The 7,816-nt window shown below is 40.5% G+C and overlaps 1 long non-coding RNA gene across 1 annotated transcript in view; it reads right to left on the minus strand.

Annotated features, from left to right (window-relative positions):
• Positions 1–376: 376 nt before the first annotated feature.
• Positions 377–7,816, minus strand: part of LOC125757252 (uncharacterized) — a 7,584-nt gene continuing 144 nt past the window's right edge. Inside the window, exons 1-3 of the long non-coding RNA XR_007415184.1 lie at positions 7,792–7,816; positions 4,950–5,032; positions 377–2,258 (exon numbers count right to left, since the gene is read on the minus strand). The exon at positions 7,792–7,816 is cut by the window's right edge and continues 144 nt beyond it. This is a non-coding gene — a long non-coding RNA (uncharacterized LOC125757252). The remainder of the gene's footprint in view (positions 2,259–4,949; positions 5,033–7,791) is intronic.

Here is a 7,816-nt window from a genome sequence, read left to right on the forward strand (position 1 = left end):
AATAAAACCTTTAGCATCATCGTTTATGAATACACTGCTTGTTTTTCACACGCTGTAAGGTGCAGCAAAGGAGGTAATGTTTAAAACTTACTCAAATCCGTATTATATCTCGAAGTCTCTCACAGCCAAAGCTATATACCAGTCTCCTCTACCAACAGATATTCACACAGGTCATATTTTAGCAGTATACATGGCTCCCTTTGTCCATTCAGGTAGTGTTTGCAGGGTGCAAACACCTGTGAGTAAACGACACTTATACTTGCACCCGAGATTGGCGACACCAAGGCACATGCCAAGCAGCAACACATTAACACTGCCATGAACTTCTATTCTTCTCTATTAGCTTGTTTTAATGGACACTAGCCGAGTTTCTGTGTAACTTGGGAAAAAAGAAGAGAACAGTTTTCTAAGTAAAATATTTATTTTTGAGCAACAACTTTTGTTCAAGTTTCTAAGTATTTGTGGTTTGACATAGCAAGAACTTCCCACTGTAATGTGCAAACCGCATCCAAGTTGACAAAATAAGTTAAACACTATGTAAAGCACCACTTTAATAAATAAATTTTAGACAACTACAAGTATCAGAAGGTAAAAAAGCGCATAAACACTACTGGCAAGGCACACACACTACGGGAAGAAATGTGCAGAAGGAGTGAACAGGGCTCACACTGGTTTCAAAGCCCAAATTCAAGGATCTTCAAGGATTCCTATAGAAGGTTCTTGGAGGATGGAAGGCAGCATCACAAGTATCAATTTTCTGCTCTAACAAAGTTTCCAAAACAATACGGGGAGCTTTATGCATTTGAAGTAAAAAATGGGATTTAGCCAAGTCAGAACCGAGAGACAATGAAGCCAAGGAAAGTATAAAGGACATAATTTGTAGGTTTTAACTGTAGAGTAGTAATTATGACATAAATGGCAAGGAATTAAACAGGATGAAAAATCAACTTGCTGCTGATAGGGACCAAATCTACAACCTTGAGATAATGCGTCCGATACTCTACCTGATCATATTAGCTTCCTACTGTGCACAAAATTCACAGCATTAATGAAGCTGCTGGGACATCTTTTATATTAGATAAGTAATCTTGTTCAGTTCCCCCGTCTCACTTTTTCAGGCATTGAGAAACTGTTTAGTTTCATGACGGTGATGTACGACGCTTCTACTTTTTCCGAGTACTGACCTGCTAAACAACAAAACAGTAATGACCGCTTCAAAATTTTATCCCCAATTTTTACAATTCGATCGTTGAATACATTTTTGACTCCATGCAGTCATCATGCTTCTCCTGTTTTTGGGCTTTGATAACAATTGAGTCAAGTGCGAATTGGATTTATGCCAGTAGAGCAATCAACTTAGCAAATATCCTCTACATATAAAGTCAAGGTTCTTGCCTACACAAAAGAGCAATAACAATCACTACATGGGAGTCAATCACTAAGCCTGAGCAGCAGTGCCATCAGCTTTAGTCAGAAGTACTTGGTTTCTAACACAAAGCATCAACTTTTTTTTCACATTTTGCCTGCATTATAGGACAGTGGATGTTTGTTGAGCTAGAAGATCTATCACAAGTAGTGAGCTTGCTATAGAAGAAGAGAAACTAGCATAAGCGCTGGAAGTGAAGTCGAGTCCCAAGAAGCCAAATCAAGAGAAAGGGGGAGAAGGCGGACCGACAGTTGCGGAAATGAAATGAATGATCGGTAAAGCAGTGATGCAAGCAAGGTAAACAGAGTAGCCGAATCATCACTGAGCATGACATGTTCCCTCAGTTTGCTAGACAAATGTTTACAGAACACCGAAAGAAATTAGTATTGTCAATATTGGACACTATATGCTAAGAAATTCCAAGGGTTTCAGGGCTTTAAAAATGTACTTTTACTTTTTCAAGGGTTTTCAATCGTTTCAAGGACCTGCATGCACCCTCAGTAAAGGAGCAGATCACAATTTAAAGTGGAATGTGTGCCCTATGAATACCACCAAAATATATGATTGCGAACTTGAAGCTTGAATGAGCGCTCACTTAATGCAACTGTGCATAAACTTACACATTACAATATTGACACTTGACTAGTGAATGCAATTAACGTTAAATTAGTGTAACAAGATTTTTCATACACTTGCACATTATAAAATCACAGTCGTTCACTATTGGTAGCACCACCCCTCTTCATCTGTTCAGGCAACTTCGGTTCCCTCGACAGAAGTGGGGCCAAGGTATTCTTTACATTCGTGGCCAGCGATTTGTGACAGATGAAGCCTGCGACAGAAGGACAGGGCACTTATAACTAAAAGTTCCACTAGAAAAATATAACAATCTTTGCACACGTCACGATGAAATTATTTGATTAGTTCTGTATGGGTATAACTGCAGTGCATGACCAGCACATTGCGTTCCCCAGTAAAAATGCAAAAGAGGGCAAGAACGAAAAGCACGCTGTGCCAGAGCTTTATGAATACCTTCTATGTCAAAGGTGTGAACCATACTTTACCACTTTGGCTGCAACATAATTTTCAGCTAGACATATAACAAACATAAGAGGAGAGACAGGGCAGAGCTCTTGCCTTCAACTGCTTAAATTCATTCGCAAACCCAGAGTATCCCCAATGGACAAACAAATGATCCAACAAGTGTGCCAGAATATCATTTAAGCAGGCCAGCAAAAAAAGTTTCACTGGCGACAGAAGTCACTGTTGCTAAGCTTCTTAAGATACTGCCACTTCTTGCCCAGCGAGTTCAAAAATGGCACGCTTACATATTTATCACCAGCCATGAAAATGCAGCAGTCTTACTGCCTGTCTGTCTAGAGAGCAGTCAGAGCCCACTTATCTAGTTAAAAACACGAGTTACGTTTTTAGTTTTAACAGTCAAATAAATAGAGTGCATTGCTCAGTGGATTTGCTTGCACGTAAAGTGACTTCCTTGCATGTCTGATTGTTTCAATTTCGTCAGCTGAAGCCTAGCACTCTCTGGCAGTTGAGCTGCCAAAAAGATTGAGCTGCCTCTGCCCCTTCACTCTTCATTTTCCTGTTCAGCATAGGCGTTAGGAGATATGTCACAGCTAAAGCAATCACACAAACTAGCCCAACTCTCTTATTTAACTTTGCCTACTGAGTAACAATATGTTTACTAAGAAAACTTACAAAAACTACGAGACATTTTGAAGTAATTTTGTCTGTTTCACCCAAGTGAGATGCAAACAGCTTTTGGAAGTTCGTATCGTGTAGCATATTTTCATTGCTCCTAAACAAAATTCCACCACGCCACAAGAATTAAGAGTAGCTTCAATTTAATTTGCATCGTACAAGCTGATATGCTGTTAAGTGCATTTTGTATGTCATAATTACTCTTCATAGGCTTCTCTACAAACAAACCTAATAACACGGCTGACAATGAAGTGTGTTTTCAAACTTCAGAACACCATTTTACTTTGGCTTTACTGCAGTTATGCAAGCTGGTTAGACTAAAGCCTGCAGAACACAACAGCTATAAGAAATGTTCTGTTTCAAAAGTGGCATACTCACTGTGGGATATACTTGTAAGAATATTTTTTTTATAACTATAAACCCACACTTACTGACAAGCAGTCTACGACAACCAAATGCTCCTTTTGAAGTAAGAAATCACGAAAGAGTTGAACAGTTTCACAGTGGTATTCCAAGGTACATGTCACAGTTTGTAAGAAGCGAAAAATAGCAGACATCAAACGCCTGTTCAGAGCTGTTTGATTTAGTCAGCATGATGAAAAAAGTTAAACACGTTTTCCCTAACTTAGCGGCGAAGTTGATTGACGGCGTGTTATAAATGGGCTAGGTGCTTACCGGCAAACAAGCACCAAACATCACATGCAAATATAAGGGGACCACCAATCACACAAGACATCGAATAACTCATCTGGAATACAATATCCTATTAGCTTGTAGTGAAGTTTTAAACAGCAGACGGGACAATGTTAACGACCAAGCTATGGAATGCGCAAACAATGTAATAATATCAGGGGTTTTATGACCCAAAACCACGATATGATTATGAGAGATGCCATAGTGGAGGACTCCGGAAATTTCGAACACCTGGGGTTCTTTAACGTGCACCTAAATCTAAGTACACGGGCCTCAAACATTTTCGCCTCCATCAAAAATGCAGCCGCCGCGACCGGGATTCGATCCCGCAAACTTCGGGCGCCATAACCACTAGACCACCGTGGCAGGGGCCAAACAATGTAAAAAAGAATATGGAAGTCACTGAGCATTACAGTACAAGGAGCGTGCATGCAAAAATTTGCTTCATCTGGTGACAAGATAGTCAGCACGCCATTAATAGATATGGCAGCGGAATTAACATCACTCAATGATAAGACACCTGATGTGTCCCTTTCTTCCTTTCCTCTGTGAAAATTACTTTTTGAAACTGCAATATATGGCTGGATTTTACTAATAACATTCAGTTCGTAGTCAGCACTCTGGCTGTGCTCTACCAGTCTTGCTCTTCGTTATTGCTGTTTTGCACATAAACGTAAAGAATAATACTTGAATGCCATAGTCCGCTGCCAGTTCATTGGCACAACTTGGTTAGGGCAAATACAATGCCAAAGACGGCACTCTAACACACAAGCATGCATACCTTACAACTTGTTTTACCAAGTTTTACTTTATCATGAAACTCTGAAAATCAATTTGTTAATTCTGCCTCGCATAGATGTCCCAAGTTTCCTCAAACAGTGAGATATCCTGCTATGGCGCTGTGCAGGTAGCTGACAACATATTTTTTCAGCACATCCTACCAGAAGCAGGTGGCCACAAGCATGAATGGCCAAGTGGAACATGTATATGACATGCACTTGCTATTACATATTGTTTCCTGTCTTGGAGTTGCTCACAATATAGGAGCAATAGGTCTCTCAATTGAAAGGGTCTAAACGGTCGATTTGTATTGATGGAAACAAATAAATACCATTTAATATGGCCTTGTCCAGACTTGCAGGAAGAACGCTTCCATCTTTCACAGCAAGCTGTCCACCACTTCAGTCTCTTGAGCTGCTGGATACATGCATAACAGATACCACAAAAAGTTCCGTCAACTTGTGCACAAAGAGTCCTTACAGTACACAAGTAGTAATATTAAGCATGATGGCTTAACACAGGCATATCATTATATACCAAAATTGTCCTCGAAAATAGGCCCAGGATGCATTAAGAACAAGTATTAGAGTAGCAGTGGGTCACTGCAAATAATTGTAATTTGCATTAGTTGTCGAATTTTGCTACAATTGTGTATTACAAAAGGGTGAGATATACAGCTTGCCATATAGGTAATTTGAACACAAGAAAACTCCAGGAGCACTCCCATCAAAATATTAAATAAATATACGTGTGCTCAATTTGCAGAATGGATGACAATGAGCCCATTTATTGTATGACATCATGAATGTGGAGATTTCAAAAAAGCTTAAGATTCAGTAAAAGAGCAAGAATGCCAGACGGGACAGAAAAGATTGAGCACTGTGTCAGTTTTTCTGTCCCTCTGCTGTTCTTACTTTCATTAAATCTTGGGCATGCTTTAGCAACATGCCCAATTTTCCTCTCTCTGAAACAACTATCCTTGCTGTACTAAAGTCCATTCATGTGCAGACCTGGTCCTTTACACTAGAAGTGCCTGTTCAATTTAATGAGCCCTTGATCCACTCCCGTTCTTTTGTTCTTTAATAGCGAGGGCCTCGTGCCAGCAAACTTTATGCCCTCAGGTAGCTCATGACGGTTTATTGATCAGCTACCAGCTCGTAGATTTCACGGGCTATGCGACACCAGCATGACTACGAATGCTGGTGTGGCACTGCCGGGATTACACACACAGAAGTGCCCAGTGGGGTGGATGAGAGAACAACTATGTCGTAGCTAGAATGGTGGAGTATGAGATGCAACACTTTGTTGTAGGTTCAGGCCCTGGCAGCAGAATGTTTGTATTTTTGTCTACATTAATTCCTCTTTATGTCATAATTACTACACTACTTTTAAAAACTACGAATAATCTCCCCTATACCTCCCTTGGCTTCATCAGGTTTTGTCGAACAAAAAAAACTGAGCCCCTTGATCTATTCCATTCTTTTTTAGTTTGTTCAATTTCTCAGTGCTGTAATCACGCCTGAGAACCAGTAACCTCACTGTGATCTGCAAACACATATACAGATATCAGAAATTGCATTCTCTAATTAACTACTTCATAAACTAAAGCAGCATTGTCACCAGTTTCACTGAATGCTAGATCTTAGTTGTACATCCTGCAAATAAGAACCCCCTTTCAATTTCCTCTTTCTTTAGCAAAGCACCAAGGAAAACAAGGACTATACAGTACAACACAATCAAGTAGTGTTTCAATGCACCAGCACAGCCTAAACCATTTACCATTTGGGATAAGAAGCTTTTGCAATGGTGCCATTCCCTGTTACAAGAATTTGTAGTAGAACGTGTATGGTTCATCAAAGAAAATATGAAATGGCATGTCAGATATCTGACCCAATTTTTATCACACAAACACAGCAACAAAAAGAGCATGTACTTGCTTAATAAGCTTAATTGAACTGACACTAAATATCAAGCACTCATTACCTACTTTTTAATTGCTGACTTGAGTGCAGTTGTTTATATTAGAAAGTTGTGGTGCATGACAATTTAGCGCATACCAAGTTTTGCTTGAAATGTCGTCCCTTCCTTGTCACGTGCAGTTCAGACACGCCGCGTGTCCCGCGCCCAGTTTCGATATCAACCTTAAAATTGGAAGTTGAATATCTCGGATAACGTGCAACTCACGCGATTTCAAAAAAAAAAAAAAACGGCATGCCACAACTTGGCACACACTATATCTTTTTAATATAAACTACCTCCCTCAATAATTAAAAAGTGGATGAACGAGTTGTTAATTAACAGCGTAAATGTAATTTTGCTTGCGGCAAAGTATTTCCGCCTCGACTTCAAGTTCATGAGCGAAAATGACAGGAGCCTAACTGTCACACAACGTTTATAAAAAATATGTAATGTCCAAAAAAAGAAAACACACACACTACATGCATGCTGTGCGACTTGATGTGTGTACTTCCTGTTACTACCAGTATCCATAGCGTGATTCACACAAATGCATTGCTTCAATGGGCATCCACCACACATCTAGGTGCTACGAGCCGCGACCTTGCGTAGCCAGAAGGCAACTGTGCTAATTACTTGCAAAAACGACGCAGCACGGTAGACGCCGACGCAACCAGAGACATATGCTCTGAGCAGTATAGCGTGTGCATGACAGCATTGTGTCTTCCTACCTGCGTCCCCGTCTACCTTTGCAAGTTAATTCATTATACCTATGCTTATGGAACTATAACTTCAATTGCATTTACACCACAGAAAGGGTGTGGAACGACCAGTATGTTTAAAAGCGGACCCACTTTTACGGCGACAAGGCAATGTGCAAGTCGCTCCAAGCGACGATCTCGTGCAGCCAAGTTATAACGGCTCAACAGCACAAGGCGTGCGTGGCAGGAGCACAGAATCCCGTAATGGAACGCGCATTCTTCAGCTTGTTTTCAACTGTAATCAACGCACACGGCAACCGCTCCATAGAAAGGTATAACGAAAAGCACAGAAAGCAGCGATACTAGCACAATGCATACTTTTTTAGCAGGCCCTTGCTCTTGCGCAGCATCCCTTCTGTGGTAACTGGCCGCCTGCCCAGGCACTCTTACCTGCATAAAAGTTTCCATGCACTAAGGTAACTCAGTAACGCAATTTGGTAACATTCTTGAACTCACCGAGGTGTTGTATCCGCTGCGGCGA

The sequence above is a fragment of the Rhipicephalus sanguineus genome, chromosome 2 (genome assembly GCF_013339695.2).
Source record: "Rhipicephalus sanguineus isolate Rsan-2018 chromosome 2, BIME_Rsan_1.4, whole genome shotgun sequence".
NCBI lineage: Eukaryota > Metazoa > Arthropoda > Arachnida > Ixodida > Ixodidae > Rhipicephalus > Rhipicephalus sanguineus.